The sequence below is a fragment of the Chionomys nivalis genome, chromosome 2, assembly GCF_950005125.1.
Source record: "Chionomys nivalis chromosome 2, mChiNiv1.1, whole genome shotgun sequence".
NCBI classification, from domain to species: Eukaryota; Metazoa; Chordata; class Mammalia; order Rodentia; family Cricetidae; genus Chionomys; species Chionomys nivalis.
This window is the reverse complement of record NC_080087.1, coordinates 19354670-19373244: the sequence shown is the minus strand read 5'-3', so window position 1 is coordinate 19373244 and position 18575 is coordinate 19354670. Positions and strand designations below refer to the sequence as shown.

The following is an 18575-nucleotide window of genomic DNA, read 5'->3' as shown; positions in this document are numbered from 1 at the left end:
ATCAGTCAGCCATTTTATTTACTTTATTCACTTAAGAAATTTATTTCTCTCTCTTTTTTAAAAAACTCCCTTCCAAAGGATTTTCTTGATCCACAGGCAGAGATTGACTCTGAGCCCCTGCTCCTCATCCCTAACCTCACTGCATGTTTCCTTCACAGATGCTGCTTCTCTTTGCTACAGCTCCACTGTTGGCAAGTCAAGGTCTGGACCATGGAGACACAAAGTCCAAGGCCAACTGAACGAAGAGACTTTTCTTTCATACAACAGCAGCAGCAACGACTGCCAAGCCATTGGTGTTCGGGGGAACCGACTGAATGCCACACAGATCTGTGACAAACAGGTTGACACTGAAAGATGGAGCTGACCTGTTCAAAGAACAAGTGGTTCACATGAAGCGGGAGAATAAGACATTCAGAGGTAAATTTCAAATGGCCCAATATTCTTGGGGTAGAGTGCTTTCCTGGCATGCATGAGGCCCTAGGTCAACCCGCACTGCCACAAACTAAATAAAAGAACATACAAGATGGGCCCCTGAAGGAAAGAACAGGATTTGTGACAGGTTAGGGACATTGATTGTTTTCATGGAGGAAAAGAATGAATCACTGATGATCCAACCTAAGTGGTCCTGCAGCAAGGCTTTAGGGTAGAGCAAGGTCAGAGGATGGGAAGAGAGGGGAAGGGGCAGGATTGATCAAGGTCAGAGCCTGATCTCTTTCCAATGGGCACAGAGCCCCTCTCTCTGCAGGCCAGGCTGTGTTGTTGGCATGAAGCAGATGGACATTTCAATGGATCCTGGGACTTTGGCCTCAATGGACACAAAATGATCCATGTTGACTCAAGCACTGGAGAGTGGACTGAAGTTGACCATGGATCCAGGTGGATAAAAGAGATGTGGGAGAAAAACAAGGATTTAATAGACTTCTTATTCAGGATCTCACAGGGGGACTGCAGGGCCTGGCTTAAGGAGATGATCAAGTCACTCTTGGAAGAAAAGCTGGAGCCTACAGGTAACTGGGAAGGAGAGGGAACTCCCTATGTGTGTGTGTGCGTGCGTGTGTGTGTGTGTGTGTGTGTGTGTGTGTAGTAATCTAATCACCATGAGTCCTTGGGTTGATGGTCATTTTTTCCATCATTCATTTCATTTCTCTCCCTCTCCTATCTCATTAATTGTGGATACATGGTTCTCTCACTGTGGTTCTCGCTGGCTGTCACAGTCTGAGCACCTTGTATTTCCTGGCCTTTTCCTCATTCTGCACTCACTGTTGCTTTTCATCTCACCTGATCTGTCTTCTTCCCTGGCACCATCCTCACAGGTCATCTCCTGCCTCCTATCCTGCCAGAGGAAAGATGAGGCTCCCTTATTATCCCGCTTCTCCTACCATAGCTGCCTGAGTCTTACGAGGTCACAGAACATGCTGTCTCTCCCTTCCTACGCAGGATCCACCTAAACAGTTGTTACATAGCAATGGGGGTGGAACTCTGTGTGTTGCTGAATTGCTAGAGAACCCAGAAGCTACGGTGAGATTTCCTCAGATTTGAGGTCTGGTCAAAGACTCAACTTGTGTTTCTACTTCAGCCTCAACAACCACTACTCCACACGTGGACCAGCCTTTGTCCCTGGCCATCAAGCCCAACATCTCTGTCCCACTGATAATCCTCCGCTGCTCCCTTCTTCTGTGGTCTCTGGGGAGAATCCTTGACAATGAAGGTACTGAGGGCCGTGCTGGGAGTGGGGTGAGACAAAGATGGGCGAGGAGTGGGGAAGCAGGAATGAATTCCTGAAGACATGATGCTGCCCCTTATCTATAGCATCTTATTGAGAAAGGAGGCAGGAGATCTGGAGTTCATGTCACCTGCTAGCAATAGCTTGTGTATCCTGAGCCTGGACAAGACAGGAATCATGTCACAGACCAGTGGGAAAGAGGAGGGAACAGAGCAGGTGCCTGATCAGAGCAGGTTCCTAATCAGGAGGGTCCCATGATACAGATGTGAAAACATTAGGAACACAGATGAAGAATGTGGTAGCTCTACTCAATGTATAGGGAGAAGAAGATTCTGTACCACAGACAAAGATAAAGAAGATATAAATAAAGAGATGGTACAGTGGCAAGACCACTTCCTGTTCATGTGTCAGACTTGGGTTCCACTTCCAGCAACCCTACAGCTCTGGGTCCGGGAGATCCAGCCCCTTCTTCTCCACAGACACCAGGCATTCACACAGTGCACTTACAGGCATGCAAGCTTATGCTCACACGCATGAACTCACAGTGAATAGAGCAGCGGCCTCCAGAACCCTGGAGCAGTGTTCCCACTGCAGGCAGGAGGACCGAGCCGCTGCTGGAGTCTGCTTTCATCTGGGCTGCTCAGATGGACAAGGTGGGGCTGAGACAGTCACATCCACACCTGTGTGTGTCACTCTAAGGCCGAGAAATAATGGAGAAGAAGGCTGGATAGGGGTCCCCATGATTCCTCCAGCCCCTCCCATCATGCCCTGAGTCAGGAAGCAGAGCTAGTCACCACCACTTTATTTTGAACTCCCAGGACTACAGCAGGGTCTGGGGCTCTGGGACTTGGGAAAGAAGGAGGAAGACAGTAGGGGATCCAGGATGGAGAGCCCAGGGGTGATGGAGGAAGGAACTGAATGACCCTCAGTGAGGGTGGCTGTGGGGTGGTGATGACTGGTACAGGGCACCCAGGAGAACTGACCCAGGTTCTCCTCAGTCCCCTCAAAAGATGTGTTTCCTTGCTGTAGGTTGAAGATGCTCCAGAGAAGTCGTGAGAGTTCATCTGGTGCCACCACTCTCCCTTTCCATCAGCCTCCATCAGATGAATCAGGATGCTGCAGATACAGCATTTTATGGTCTTCACTCTGTGCCGTCACTTGGGCCCTTTCTTATCACCTTGTACTGTTTCCTTGGTGTGCCCTGGTGGGATTTGCCCTTAACATGGAACTACTTGAACCAGAGATCTGAAAAAGGACATGGTTGTGTGCACATCCTTAGCATAGGAAGCAGGACAACCAGATCTCCTTAGTGGGAATGTGAACTTTTTACTCTTGTGTATCTAGGTCCATGTGAGACAGACTAGAAAGGCCCCACCTCTGCTAAGGTATTTGCTTGGAAGTTAAATTCTGTCAAAAATATTGATTTTGCAGTAGATATTTATTATAACCACACCTTACTAGGCAGCCATATCTAGAACAAAAGAAAAAAAATGTGTCTTTTATTTTTAAATGTCTATACATAATATAGTCATAAGAGAAAATGTAATCTTTTATAATATTATTACTATTATAGGTTAGTCATACACTAGGTAGCCTAGCAATGCCCACATTCACAGTGAGAATAGAGAACCCGGAAGCTGCTCAGTCTGACAGGCTGGCTGTCCCTGCAGTGACAATCTGGCAGTGAAAGGCAGAAGGTCCTGGGAGCTGGTGCTGCTGGGTCCACATCCTCCTGGTGCAGCTCTGGGTCAGTGCTGCTCTCCACTGTGTCAGAGAAGCTTCTTCTGCACATCCAGACCTGGGATGGAAGGAGAGTGAACTCACACAAGTTTCCTCTGGACTGCACAGGGACACTTTGCACAAGTGCACTAGCACTCACACACACACGTGACACACACACACGTTACACATACACACAGTGACAGCATAAGGACTTGAAAATATGGAGAGATCACTACTGAAAACATGTTTTTGAGGTAGGGCATAACTGTAGCACAGCATGGAATGAAAGTCACTATGTAGACCAGGCTGACCTGGAACTCGGAGATCTTCCTGCCTCTACATCCCCAGCACTGGGCTTAAAGGTGTGTGCACCACACCTGACTGATTCTTGGGTTTTGAGCTCTTACGTTGTGCTACTAAAGTATTACTAATGTAAGATGCACTATTTCTCCCTAATTAATTTGTAACTACAGTGGCATTAAGTAGACTGGCTGTACTCAGATATCTCAGGCATCACTAAAGGAAACCTGTAACAACTAATCCTAAGAAAGAGAAATTAGGACTATTTGTTTAGTTGAAGTCACTGGTAATGTCTGTCCTTACTTTTCCTTACTGGAAGCCATCTGATTGCTGACTTGGCATCTTTAAAAAATGCCATCTTTCTATTCAGATGTTTGTGAACTTTCTTCTTGTGATTGCTTTGCATGTGTTCATGTTGTGGCAATGCTTATTTCATTTGTAATAAAATAGCTGTAATATTCTCTTTGTTCTTTGTCAATCTGTGTAAAGACCTGTCGAATTCAGTATTCATTATTTTGGTCTAGAGGGGGTTGGAGGTTGAGACAGGGTTTCTCTATGTAGCCTGGACTCTCTGTTCATTTGAGGGGACTAACCCTGTCAAGAAATGGAGGTTTGACTTCACAGAAATCAAGCCTCTCACACCCAAGTTTAAGTATCTGTGTGTTTACACCTTTTCAACTGGATAGAAGCCTTTGCTACTCAGAGGAGACACTGCTCTGACAGTGACCAAGACTCTTTTACATAAGATCATTCTAGGTTCGCACTGCCCTTGTCAATCGGATCAGATGATGGACCTGCCTTCTCTTGCCCATAGCTTAAATGGTCAGTAAGGCCTTAATGTCACCTGGAAATTGTGCCTGCTGACTTCAGAGCTCAGGACGGGTCCAAGACAGAACTGGGCTCTTAAGTCAGCCTTCTCTAACTTAATTTTGGGAACTAGTGAAAATTGGTCCAACCTTTCACTCCTGATCCTGCTTGCAGTGAGATGTTCCACCCACAAGGCAGCATCCACCCCATGAGATTGCTTTTGAAAGACGCCTGTGAGGGTCTCTGCTAACACCTCCACCAGCAGAGGGTTGATCCAGGGAAAGCAAGAAGGAAGCCCTGTTTAACCTGACTCAATGACCAGTGTTGGTTCAGACTTTGAAAGTCTGACCCCAGGTAGTTTATTTTAGACATATTTAAGCATAGAAAATAGGGAGAAAAAAATGTTCCCTAGTGACTATTAACTCCATCTCTGCACAGCAGAGCTTAAAACAGGACTACATGGAAACTCTTCTCAAGTGCAAGTGACGTCTTCCATAAGGATAGGATCTACAGATTATCTGAGGATACAAACTCAGGATAAGGATCCTGCTGTGATTGACTGAGATAAACAAGATCAAGATATGGATCTGGGGTAGCTGTTGTGGTCTGACCATACAGATAACACAGAAGTCACAAGGCTATTAACCCCATCTGTCCCAGCCTTCTGGGCAGAAAACAGGTTATACATCTCTCTTTGAAGAGATGACCCTGTGCATTTACTATTCCTGATTTCCCTAGTATTCATCAGTGAGCACAAGGACCTACATGTTTCCTGCACCTCCCACCTCCCTAGACTGCCCTGACTGTCCTGGAACTCGATCTGTAGAGTAGACCAGGCTGACTTCAAATTCAAAGAGGTCTACCTAACTCTGCCTCCCCAGCGCTTGGATTAAAGGCATGTGCTATCACCGCAGGGCCCCCTTTTAAATTTTGTTTCATTATTTATTTATTTTTTTCCAGACAGGGTTTCTTTGTGTATCCTTGAATGTACCAGAACTAGCTTTGTAGACCAGGCTGGCCTCAAACTCACAGAGAGTCTGGCCAAATATGTCAGACCACGGGTAAACACAAAACTAATAACGCCTAGACGGTAAGATTTTAGGTTTTAAACTAAGGGGATGATGGCCAAATTGTTGTGAAGTAATAATATATTCTAAGTAATAATATATTCTAAGCAATTGTAGTGTGATTGTTTTGTATTTTACATGAAACTATGTTCAAATTTTGCTCTTTTAATCTTGTTTCCCATGAAAGTTAAGCACTCACATAAGTACTGATTTATGAGCAGGAGAGAAGAATGTCATCCACAGAACGAATGACCAATACCTCGGGAAATTTAACCAACACCGACTGAAGCGCTTAAGTACAGAATCCTGATCTATTGGGAGGCTAGTTTTCATCCCCTAGGGTAGAATTTTCCAGAGGTATTGGGACTGTGGGAGTCAGCCGTGATAAGCTAAGTATGGACAGGTTCTTTACTTCCAACCATTACCACCTGCCAGAGTAGGACTCAGCCATCCATAAATTCAATAAGAGGCCTCAGTCTCAGTAGTTTACCCTGAAGCAATACCTGGTTGTGGGAAGAACCACAAGCTGAGATTACCCAACCACCACTCAAGAACAGACCATTCAAAAGAAATGCCTAATATTCCAACTGCTGTGGATAGGATTACCTGCCAACACTCACCAAGACACCCCCAGAGAAATGTCAGCCAATCAGGTGTCATGAACCTCAAAAACTCCTCACCCCCACCTTTACTACAATAAAACCCAATTCTAACTGAGTTCGGGGCTCTCGTGTTTATTCCAATACGTTGAACATGTAGAGAGAGTTTGCAAACTTTCTTAAAATAAAGGATTTTTGCTTTAACATACAGGACTCTGTCTCCTTGTTGGCTTTTGGGGGACTTTGTGGATTTGGCCATAACAGGGACATTGGCTGTTGATTGTTTAAAGTAGGAACAGAGAATGGAAAAAAATGTTCCCTTTCAGGATGTAAAGGAAGAGACAGGATGTAAAGGAAGAGAGAAAAGGCAGTCTTGATCAAGTATAGTAATGTAATGTTGGGTCCCTGCTGTTTGCATAGTCACATTTATACACCTATGATCGTGTAAAATTCTAAATTTATTCTTTGTCTTATGAACTGTAAAAATGGGGGAGTTCAAGTGCTTGTGCATGCTTTTAATTCCAACACTTCCAAGGCAGAGGGATTTAAATCTCTGAGTTCAAGGTCAGCCTGGTCTAGAATGAGTTCCAGGACAGCCAGGGGGTACACAGAGAAAGCCTGTCTCTGAAAAAGGGGGGGAAAAAGCAAAAAACAAAACAAACAAACAAAAAAAAAAACTGGGGAAGTTCAAAGGACCATCTGAAAGTTCTCGAAAGTTCTTTATCCCCTAGTTGCAATTTTTTTGACCTAGAAGTTGGGCCGGTTTTAATTTTTCCCCAAGAGGAGGTCAGTGGTCAGAGGGGAGGTGGGAGTGTGGAGAAAAACCTAAGTGCTGGGGTAGGCTAGCCCTAGGGTCAGACAGTGGAGGAGACATCCCCCACCCCCACCCTCCCCATACACCCGTCCTTGTGTGTCATCAGACCGCAGGAGCTGAGACGGTCCTGACAATCGGGGGTGCAGCCTGGAGAAGGGCGCCCCTGGGAACCTGCTGCCTCCTTCTCCAGGTGGGGGTGGGGGGAGGGACGGGGCCTTGGAACTTCCTTCTGATTGATCAGCATCTGAAGGGGAGGAGCCCAGAAGTAATGAGATTCATAGGCTAAGCGGAGTGGGCGTGGTACGTGGTGAGTAGAGGGCGGGCCCTGTATATGTTATGCTGATTCGGGCTGCTCTCTGCCTAGATGCCAGCTGAAGACACTGACTTTTTTTTAAAGAATTTTTTAAAATATATTTTACATACCAACCCCAGTTTCCTTTTCCTCCTCTTCTCCCCCCCCCACCCAACTTCCACCCATCCCACCCCCATCTACTCCTTAGAAGGTTTAAGGCCTCCCTTGGGGAGTCAACAAAGTCTAGTATACCAAGTCCAGGCAGGGCCAGGCCCTCCCCGCTGCATCAAGGCAGAGCAAGGTATCCCAGGATAGGGAATAAATCATGGTCCCACTGCCCCCCAAGCAGTTCAAGCCACACAACTGTCACCCACATTCAGAGGACCTACTTCCGTCGTATGCAGGTTCCCCAGCTATCAGTCCAGAGTCCCTGAGCTCCTAGTAGCCCAGGTCAGCTGTCTCTGTGGATTTCCCCATTATAATCTTTAACCCCCGCTTGCTTTATGAAGTCACAGATTTTATTCTGTCTCTGCCTTTCCTGATTCTGTTGCCCAGGGTCCCAGGGTGAGTGAGATGAAGGCACCCCGGGCTGTGGGAGCCCAGGACAACAGTGCCCTCCATGCCCCAAAGGAGCAATGCAATGAGCTGGCAAGTCAGAAACCGCCAGAGACCAGAGCTATGGTGCTCCCTGGCCCAGTGTGACGAAATCGCAGTGCTCAGGGAGGGAGGAGCAGAGGCCCTGGAGGGACCCCAAAGAGATGAAGGAAAATATGGAAACTCCGTGTGTCTGGAGGACCGGAAGGCCTGAATTCATAGTCCAGATGCCCGGAACTTCGCGAATCTTTGCGCGGGGTCATCGGCGGGGCGGTACTAAGGACTCCCTCATTCTCTCCGCAGCGCAGCTCCAGTCACACCTGTCGGGTTCCAGGCCTCAGGAAGAAACCATGGCAAAGGCTGCAGCCACAGGACGCAATATTTCCCTAGTTCTGTGCCTTTTTGTTGTACTGAGCTGTCTGGGGTCCAAGCTGCCTGCCAGTGAGTTACCGGGACTTAAATGGAGGGGTGGGGGAGGTGAGCATTGGGCTACAGAGTCTGGAAGATAAAAGTCTCCGGGGGGGGGGGGAGCTCCAGGGCTTAAAAGTCTCCGCTCCCTGGTCCTTGCAGCGTCCCTCCCCCATCCTCACAGGTGAATTGACAAAGTTAGGGGAAAGTCACTGTGGCTGGGCCGGAAGGGGCTGCATGAATGAGAAAGGCACAGCGGCAGAGGGGAGTAGCTAGTGAGGCCCTCAGCACCACTGGGGTCCACTGAAGCCTAACCCAGTCACCAGTGTGGAGCCCTCCAGGAGGCGGTGTCAGACAGCTGCCCTGCACATAAGGCAGTCTATGCTCTGCAGACTGACCTCCCGGGGTTCCTCACAAGCCCTCCACCATCCGGGAACCTCTTTGCTCTTTCTTTCACATCTTTTCACCTCCCCCCCCCCAAAAGATCACAAGAGTTGCAGCTGTGGACAAGGCAGCTACAACCACACTCGTTCGTAGCTTTTTTCCCTTCTTTTTTCTTTCTCTTGTTGTTTTAGGGTGTGATTTCACACCATAGCACCATAGAACCACTGTAGAATATAGAATCTGCAATAATCCCTTCTCTCTCTCTCTCTCTCTCTCTCTCTCTCTCTCTCTCTCTCTCTCTCTCTCTCTCTCTCTCTGTGTGTGTGTGTGTGTGTGTGTTGTGAAGGAGGTAACTTGTTTGCCCCAGCCTCCCAGAACTGAAATAACAACACAGAAACTGTATTAATTAAATCACTGCTTGGCCCATTAGCTTCTTATTGCCTAACTCTTACGTATGAATTTAAACTATTTCTATTAATCTTTATATCACCACATGGCTGTGGCTTACCAGCTAAAGTTCTGGTATCAGTCTCTGGCAGGGTTACATGGCTTCTCCCTAACTCCTCTTTCTTTCTCCCAGCATTCACTTTAGTTTTCCCTGCCTTGCTCTTTCTGCCCTGTTCTGCTATAGGCTCAAAGTAGTCATTTGTTAATCGATGGTATTCCATATAGAGGTGAATCCCACATCACTCAGTCTTCCAAGTTCCTGAATCACAGATGTGTCCCACCGAGCTCTGATTCAACTCCTATGTGTATCATCATGTATCAGTCTCACTCACCTCCCTTTCCAGTGCTTCTAACCAGACCGCACTTCAAATCCATACAGTGCATTTAAGCCCTCTTCCACTGGGTGGCAGTCTGTGTTCACGCCTGAAGACATCTCAGCTAAGCCTGGGCTGACATGCCTTGTCCATTAGAGTCTGACAATGTTACTGGGTGGAGAGTATGAAATCTCCTGCCCTCCTAGGTCCATATAGTCTACCTCCTGGGTGATGACATCAGATACTGGTGTTCATTTAGGAGGAGAGGGTTTGTTTTTTCTGTAAATAGAAGGCACTAAATATCTTCAACCTGGCAAGTCTTACTGTATCTAACCTGCATCAAATACTCAGGTCTACATTTAGTGTAGACAGAAGGTAACAAGTTGATAAATGGGAAATCAGACTTGTTCTCTGTCCATTCTTCTGACCCCAGATTAGGGAAATCCCAAAAACCAGTATCAGTGCCCATCCACCCAGAGTGTCTTCAGAAGTACTGCCAAAGCTGCATGGTCCCCAGTCAGCAGTGGGTTCTATGCTGTATATGACATCTGGGTCAGCTAGCAATGACACAGAGGTCCTGGCTTTAGGGAACGCTGCTCAGTCCATTGCTGCCCAATGGAGTCCTTGCATTCCATTGTCGTGAGGACACTCCTTGAAGCCTGAGGTGTTTGTTAAGGGAGAGGTGGTAGCTGACTTGAGAACTAACTTCAGTTTCTTCATCTAGATAAGATCTCCACAACCATCTGGAAACAGGAGATGTTCTGTTAGACAAGAGTCCTTGTCCCTCCCTGCCAGGCAGCTGTGAACACACAAGGGTCTTGTTCTGTCCCTGCAGCGATGTCTCACTGCTGGACACCTTGTCTGAGTGTGACCTGTGCACCTAATAACCTAGAGGGAAAGAGCTCACCTCATGATGTCTGCCTGAGACCTGATGGGCCTTCTGATAGGCCAGGACCACAGGCTGCTCTCTCCCAGGGCCCAGGACCATGCCAGGAGCCACAGTAAAATGCAGTGTATTTTTCCCTGCTGCAGGTGGGTCAGGCTGGCTTCTGCACATGCAAGGCAATTCTCCAGTTAGACACTACCATGGACTCCACCCAGGGCCATTTCCTAGAACTGATGCCTTGGGTTGACAGATTGTCCTGGGTCATAGAGACCTAGGACAGGTCCAGCCATGTCTCTAGTTGCTTTCAAGTTCCAAGAGCAAAGTTGTCCAGGTGTAACAGAAACAGTCTGTCCTGTGAAGATTTCATTGTTGATACAGCAGCTGTATTGGTCACTTTCTGCTGCTGGGATGAACACCAAGGCCACGGTCACACACAGAAAGAAGGGTTTGGGATCTTAGCGTTTCAGAGGACAAGAGTCCATCACCTCACAGCAGAGAAGCATGGCACCTGGGGTGCATGGTGACTGGAGCAGCAAGCTTAGTATTTTTAGTTTGGTTTGGGTTTCTGTGACAAAGTCCCACTGTATAGTCCCTTCTGACCTAGAACTCACTACATAAAACAGACTTGATACAAACTTATAAAGTTCTGCCTTCCTCTGCCTCTCAAGTGCTGAGATTACAGCCCTGTGATACCATGCCTAGCTGAGAGCCTGCATCTTAAACCTCAAGCAAGGTCCAGACTGGGTTTGCTTGAAGAAACGGAATGAGTTTCAAAGCCACACCCAATGTCATACTTCCTTCAGACAGCTATATCTCCTGAACCTGTCCAAGCAGCTGCCACCAACTGTGGATCAAATATTCAAAATTTAACTTTATAGAGGACGGGCTCACCCAAACCAACACACCATCCATTCACAGGAGCATCTCTGGGTTCATCCCTGAGTGACAGGGCAGTAATGAAGCAGTGCAGAAAGAAGGACTGCATTTGCTGTGGGGCTGAGTGGTCACTCTTGTGGCCCTCCTAGGAAGACAATCAGGGTCTTTCACAGAGGTGGTTCAGTTTTAATCGTTATTTTAGGTTGTTTTTTTTTTTTTTATTGACTGCATGTATGTATGTGCACCACTTATGTGCCTGGTGCCTTTGGAGGACAAAAGAGCCCATTTGGTCTCCTGGAACTGGAGTTACAGGCGGTGGTAGCCACCAAGAGCAGTGGCTGAGAATCAAACCTGATCCTCTGCTTCTACTTCTAAGCCATAGTCTGTCACTGAGAGAGGTCAGGGCAGGTACTCAGAGGCAGGCCCACGTGCTATTCCCCACAGCATTATCTATGACCAAGGAACTCCCTTCACAGCCAGAGAAGGACAGCAGCAACCATGGAGGATGCTGCTTGCTGTCTGGATCACACTTCTGAAAAGCTAGATTTCTTATCTAGATTTCTCATCAGAGACCACCTGCCCAGGGAACAATAATTCCCACAGCGATTGGGCATTTCTACATCATTAACAGTCAAAACAGCCCCTCAACAGACACTCCCTTTTTAGGAGACTCTAGGCTGGATCAAACCAACAAAGTAAACCAGCAAAGATGGTCAAGCCTTCCTTCCTTCCTTCCTTCCTTCCTTCCTTCCTTCCTTCCTTCCTTCCTTCCTTCCTTCCTTCCTTCCTTTCTTTGTTTCCCTTTCCTCCCTTTCTTTTTTTTAAAAAGACATTATTCCAGAATGACTTTTTTGGTCCAAAAACTGTCTATGAGGACTGTCTCTGAGTCAGTGCTCTTCATCCCTAACCTCACTGCATGTTTCCTTCACAGAAATTGTATCTCTTTGCTACACCTTCACTGTTGGCCAGACAGGGTCTGGATTATGGAGGCAAGAAGTTAGAGGCAAAGTGAACAAAGAGACTTTTGTTTACTGCAGCAATAACACCTGCCGTGCCAACGGTATTCTAGGGAGAAAACTGAATACCACAAAGGTCTGGCAACACCAGGTTGGTGTTCTGCAACAAGGAAGTGAACTGTTCAAAGCGCTCGTGCTTCACATGATGCAGATGACAATGGGGGGTGAGTTTTAAACTGCCTGGTAGTGTTGGGGATGTAGCTCAGTGATAGAGTGCTTACCTAGCATGCACGAGGCCCCAGATTCAATCCCCACTGCTACAAACAAAATAAAAGAAGAACTTATTAGATGGCTCCATGAAGGAAAGGACAGGATTTGTGAGAGGTTAGGGACATTCATTGTTTTTGTGGAGGAAAATAAAAAAAAAAAATCACTGGTGGTCCCTCCCACCAAAGAGACCCAGAAGTGGTGTAGGGGTCCCTTCTGTATTAGTGCTGCTTTCATTGGTTAAAGAAACTGCCTTGGCCTAGCTGATAGGGCAGAATTCAGGTAGGCGGGGATGACAGAACAGAATTCAGGGAGGAAGAAAGCAACAGAGAGAGCCTAGATGCCATCAATCTCCAGCCTGAGATGGATGTAGATTAGAATCTTCCCAGTGAGCCACGACCTTGTGGTAGTACACAAATTACTAGAAATGGGTTAGACCAAGATGTGAGAGTTGGCCAAGAAAAGGCTAGATATAAAGGGCCAGGCAGTAATTTAATTAATACAATTTCTGTGTGGTTATTTCGGGGGGGGGGTTAAGCTACCCAGGTGGCGGGACACGGCCCGCTCCTCCTCCTACATAGTAGCAAGGCTAAAATGTGAAGGGTAGAGCAAGGTCAGAGGATGGGAAGGGAAGGTAGGCAGACAGGACTCATCAAGGCCCGAAGCTGATCTCTTCCCCATGGGCACAGAACACCTCTTACTGAACGCCAGGATGTGTTGTTGGCATGAAGCAGATGGACAATTCAATGCATCCTGGAACTTTGACATCAATGAACGCAAAATGTTGTATTTTAACTCAATCACTGGAGAATGGACTACTATTGATCCTGTATCAATCCTGATGTTGGAGAAAATCAAGCAAAACTTGGAAATAACTACCTTCTTACAAATGACCTCCCAGAATCACTGCAAGACCTGGCTTCAGGAGTTCAAGTCCCGCTTGACACAAAAGGTGAAGCATACAGGTAACTGTGAAGAAGGGTAGGAAACTCACTGCAAATGAGGGGTGTGTGTGTATGTGTGTGTGGTGTGTGTATGTGTGTATTTGTGTGTGTGGTATGTGTGTGGTGTTTGTAATGTGTGTATATATTTGTGTGTGTATGTGTGTGTGGTGTGTGTGTGGTGTGTGTATGTGTGTGTGTGGTGTGTGTATGTGTGGTGTGTGTGTGTGTGTGTGGTGTGTGTGTGTGGTGTGTGTAATAATCTAATCACCATGAGTTCATGGGTTAGTGATCATTTTTTCCATCATTCATTTGGGTTCCCACCCTCTCTTGTCTCACTAATTGCTCTCTCACTTTGACACTCATTGACTATTACAATACGAGTGCCTTTATTTCCTGGCCTTGCCTCATTCTAGACTCATTGTTGCTTTCATCTCACCTGATCTTTCTTCTTCCCTGCCACCATCCTCACAGGTCACCCTCATGCCTGCTCTCCTGCCATTATTACCCTGCTTCCCCTACCATAGCTGCCTGAGTCTTTTGAGATCAGGGAACACGCCCTCTCTCCCTTCCTACTTGGGATCCACCTAAACAGTTGCTGCAGAGCAACAACAGGGGTGGAACTCGTGTGTTGCTGCATGACCTGAGGACCCAGAAGCTAAGGTGAGATTTTCTCAGATTTGAGGGCCGGTCAAAGACTCAGCTTGTGTTTCCACTTCAGGTTCGTCAAAGGTCATGACCATCAAGCCTCACATCTCTGTCCTGCTGATTCTCCTCACCTGCTCCCTCCTGCTTCTTCTCTCAGGAGGATCCTTGGCAATGGCAGGTACTGAGGGCAGTGAAGGGAATGGAGTAAGGGGCGGGTGGATGAGGAGCGAGGAAGCGATTCCCGAAGTCCTGCTCGTGTCCCTCAACTCAGCATCTTATTGAGAAAGGAGGCAGGAGATCTGGACTTCATGTCATCTGCTAGCAATAGCTTGTGCATCCTCACCCTTGACAGGACAGGAATCATGTCACAGACCAGTGGGAAATGAGGAACACAGCACGTGTCTAATCAGGCGGGTCCCATTTACAGGAACACAAAAGAACATATAGTTTCTCTTAAGGTGTAGAGGCAAGAGGATTCCACCCAACAGACAAAGATAAAAATATGAATAAAGAGATGGCTCAGTGGCAAGACCACTTGCCGCCCTTGCTTTAGACCTAAGTTCCCTTCCTAGAACCCATATGGCAGCTCACAACCAAACAGCTTCTGGTCCAAGGGATCCAGCCCCTTCTCCACAAACACCAGGCATTCACACAGTGTACTTACAGACAAGAAGACTTATACACATGAAATAGAAACAAAGCAAGGAACAGCAGCCTCCAGAACCCTGTGCCCACTGGAGGCCGGTGGACTGAGCTGCTCCTGGAGTCCATTGCTCTAATCTGACTGTGCGGATGGACAGGTAGGGCAGGGACAGTCACACCCTCGGGTGTGATGCCAATCTTAGATATTGGGAGTTTTAGAATGAAAGAGAAATGATGTCTGGAACACCACTCAAGGCCTGGATAACCAGGACCCATTGGGCCTTTCTGGATAGAGGTCCCCCTTGCTCCTCCAGCCCCTCCCATCATGCCCTGAGTCAGGAAGCAGAGCTAGTCATCATCACTTTGTTCTGATCTCCTAGGTCTGCAGCAGGGCCTGGGGCTCTGTGATTTGAAAAAGAAGGAGGAAGAGAGTAGAGGATCCTGGATGGAGAGCCCAGGGGTGATGGAAGAGGGAACTGAATGACTCATTGAGGCTGTGGGGTGGTGATGACTGGTACAGGACACCCAGGAGAACTGACCCAGACTTTCCTCAGATCCTTCAAAAGATGTGTTTCCTTGCTGCAGGTTGAAGATGCTCCAGAGAAGTCATGAGAGTTCATCTGGTGCCACCACTCTCCCTTTCCATCAGCTTCCACCAGATGAATCAGGATGCTGCAGACACAGCATTTCATGGTCTTCACTCTGTGCCGTCACTTGGGCCCTTTCTTATCACCTTGTACTCTTGGTGTGCCCTGGTGGGATTTGCCCTCAACATGGAACTACTTTAACTAAAGATCAGGAAAGACCATGGTTATGTACACATCCTTAGCATAGGAAACATCATAACCAGATCTCCTTAGTGGAAAAATGTGAAGTTATTTCTCCTGTGCAAATAAGTTACCAGTATCTAAGTCAGTGTGAGACAGACTAGAAAGACTCCACCCTCCCTAAGGTATTTGGCTAAGAGTTAAATTCTGTTAAGTATATCAATTTTGTAATAGATATTTATTATAACCACACCTATACAAGGCAGCCTTCTCTAGCATAAAACAAAGAATGTATCTGATATTTTCATATGACTATATATGATAGGGATATTTCATAACAGAAAAAGTGCTATTTTATAATATTATTACTATTATAGTTTAGTCTCTGTGACATGCACTAGGTCCAGCAATGGAGACAGAGAACCCGGAAGCTGCTCAGTCCGACAGGCTGGCTGTCCCTGCAGTGACAATCTGGTAGTGAAAGGCAGAAGGTCCTGGGAGCTGGTGCTGCTGGGTCCACATCCTCCTGGTGCAGGTCTGGGTCAATGCTGCTCTCCACTGTGCTCAGAGAAGCTTCTTCTGCACATCCAGACCTGGGATGGAAGGAGAGTGAACTCACACTGGTTTCCTCTGTCTATGCAGGGAACTGTGCACAAGTGCACTAGCATTCACACACACGTTACACACACACAGTGACAACATAAGGACCCTAAAGTATGGAGAGTTCGCTGTTGAAAACGACATTTTTCTTTTTTTTTGAGGAAGGGGCTAACTAGAACAACCTGAAATGGAACTCACTATGGAGACCAGGCTGACCTGGAACTCGGAGATCTTCCTGCCTCTACGTCCCCAGTATTGAGCTTAAAGGTGTGTGTACCGCACCTGACTGATTCTTGGATTTTGAGCTCTTATAGTGTGCTACTAAAGTATTATTAATGTAAGGTGCACTATTTCTCCCTAATTAATTTGTAAACTACAGTGGCATTAAGCAGGCTGGCCATACTCAGATATCTCAGGTATCACTAAAGGAAACCTGTAACAGCTAATCCTAGGAAAGAGGAATTGAGGACCAGTTGTTTAGTTGAGGTCACTGGTAATGTCTTTCCTTCATTCTTCATACTGGAAGCCATCATATTGCTGACTTGGTATCTTTAAAATGCCATCTTTCTATTCAGATGCTTATAAACTTTCTTCTTATAATTGCCTTGCACATGTTTATGTTTATACAAATGTGTGCATGGCTGCACTGTATGACTTTTACATAAAAATTTCCAAAGAATTTTCTCATAATTACTTCTCAAAGTTTGTGGCAATGTTTATTTCATTTGTGATAAAGTAACTGTAATATTCTCTTTGTTCTTTGTCAATCTGTATAAAGTCCTGTTAAAATCAGTATACATTTTTGGGGGTCTTGAGGGTGGTTAGAGTGTATTGATATTTTGTTTGTTTTTTTAACAAATAAAGCATGCCTGAAGATCAGAGTGCAGAGCTAAGCCACTAGAGGCCAAAGAGTGTTGGCACACACCTTTAATCCCAAGAGATGGACAGAGGCAGAAGGATCTCTGTCAGTTCAAGGCCACCCTGGGCTACACAAGATTGAATCTGTCTAAATGAAAAATGGGGCTCCCACAAAGGTGACCCCAGAACTTGGGATCCTGTGACTTTAGTCCCAACTCTAGGGAAGTGGAAAAAGGAGTGACATGGTAGGGTGAGGGAAGGAATAGAAGGTGGGAGGAAATAGGAACTCAGTGTAGTCTGAGGGGCAGTATAGCCTGAGAAACAGTGCAGTCTGAGACAGTCAGTCTTAGCAGTCTGAGGATGCAATCTGAGGACAGAATCACCCCTTTGTTCTGAGCATTGGTGGAGGTAAGAACTCTCTAGTGTCTATTCACTTTGCTTCTCTGATCTTCAGCATTAAACCTTATATATGACCCCATTTTTATTATTAATGCCAATTAGAATTCATATTACATCTGGCACCCAGATGTTTGGGGTGTGAATTCATTGGTGAAAATAAGAAGCTAAGACTGTTGAACAACAGAGTAGAGCTGGAGGTGTGGATATCGACCAAAATCAACTTCTTGTAGAAGGAGATCATGTTACTATAGATAGGCAATCTCAAGATGATGCCCATACCCTGGCTTTATGCTATGCAGCAGCATTGAATGTTTGGGACAAAATTGAAGAAGCAGGAAAGAAGATTGGGTCACGTATTACATTCATAAAGGGCCTAAAAGAAATTTTCACAGATTTCATCAAAAGACTGACATCAACAGTAAATAGAATGATACCAAATTCAGAAGCTAGACAAATAATAATTGAATCTCTGGCTTTTGAAAATGTTAATCCTTAATGTAAAGTATAATTAGGCCTTTAAAGGCAAGATCGGCACCACTGGAGGAATGGAATCAGGATACTGTTCATATTGAATCTCACGACCATGATGATGCATGGATAGGAGAGGTGATTTCCAGAGGTTTGAACAAAAATCAAAATGTCAAGTGTTTCAGTTGTGGCAAACAAGGTCACTTTCAACAGGACTGAACACAGGGCATTCCCAGAACAATGGTTTTTTTTTTCTAAGCATAATTCAAATAAAATAGAACGCCCCTCCCTTAAGGATTATACAGAAGGTGAGCAAAGACAGAGCATGAGATACGTCAAATGTATAGGGTCAGGAGGACAGAGAAGAAAATTAAAATCATATGTGGCTAATATAGCAATGAATTTGTGGGGACATGATTTTTTTTACAGCAATGGAATACTCACATTAACAGTCCATAAATTAACATGTTTCTGGGAAAAACATTAGAAGGTATCATAAATAACAGTCACCAACCATTCAGGTTGTACAAGAACAGGGCACAGGGGGCTGGAGAGATGGCTCAGTGGTTAAGAGCATTGCTTGCTCTTCCAAAGGTCCTGAGTTCAATTCCCAGCAACCACATGGTGGCTCACAACCATCTGTAATGAGGTCTGGTGCCCTCTTCTGGCCTGCAGGCATATACACAGACAGAATATTGTACACATAATAAATAAATAAATATTAAAAAAAAAGAACAGGGCACAACAGCTGCTGATCTTCCAAAGGCACCAACAACCATACCTTCAAAATGGTTGA

At 46.1% G+C, this 18575-nt stretch overlaps 2 long non-coding RNA genes across 2 annotated transcripts in view; one reads left to right on the top strand and one right to left on the bottom strand.

Moving 5' to 3' along the window:
• The first annotated feature begins 927 nt into the window (after positions 1–927).
• On the top strand, positions 928–2820 carry LOC130862579 (uncharacterized). Its single transcript, XR_009055674.1, has 3 exons — positions 928–1007; positions 1577–1708; positions 2753–2820. It is a non-coding gene; the product is annotated as an uncharacterized LOC130862579 (long non-coding RNA).
• Positions 2821–3193: 373 nt separating this feature from the next.
• LOC130862133 (uncharacterized) overlaps positions 3194–18575 on the bottom strand; it is a 68985-nt gene continuing 53603 nt past the window's right edge. Inside the window, exons 2-3 of the long non-coding RNA XR_009055617.1 lie at positions 15227–16047; positions 3194–3521 (exon numbers count right to left, since the gene is read on the bottom strand). This is a non-coding gene — a long non-coding RNA (uncharacterized LOC130862133). The remainder of the gene's footprint in view (positions 3522–15226; positions 16048–18575) is intronic.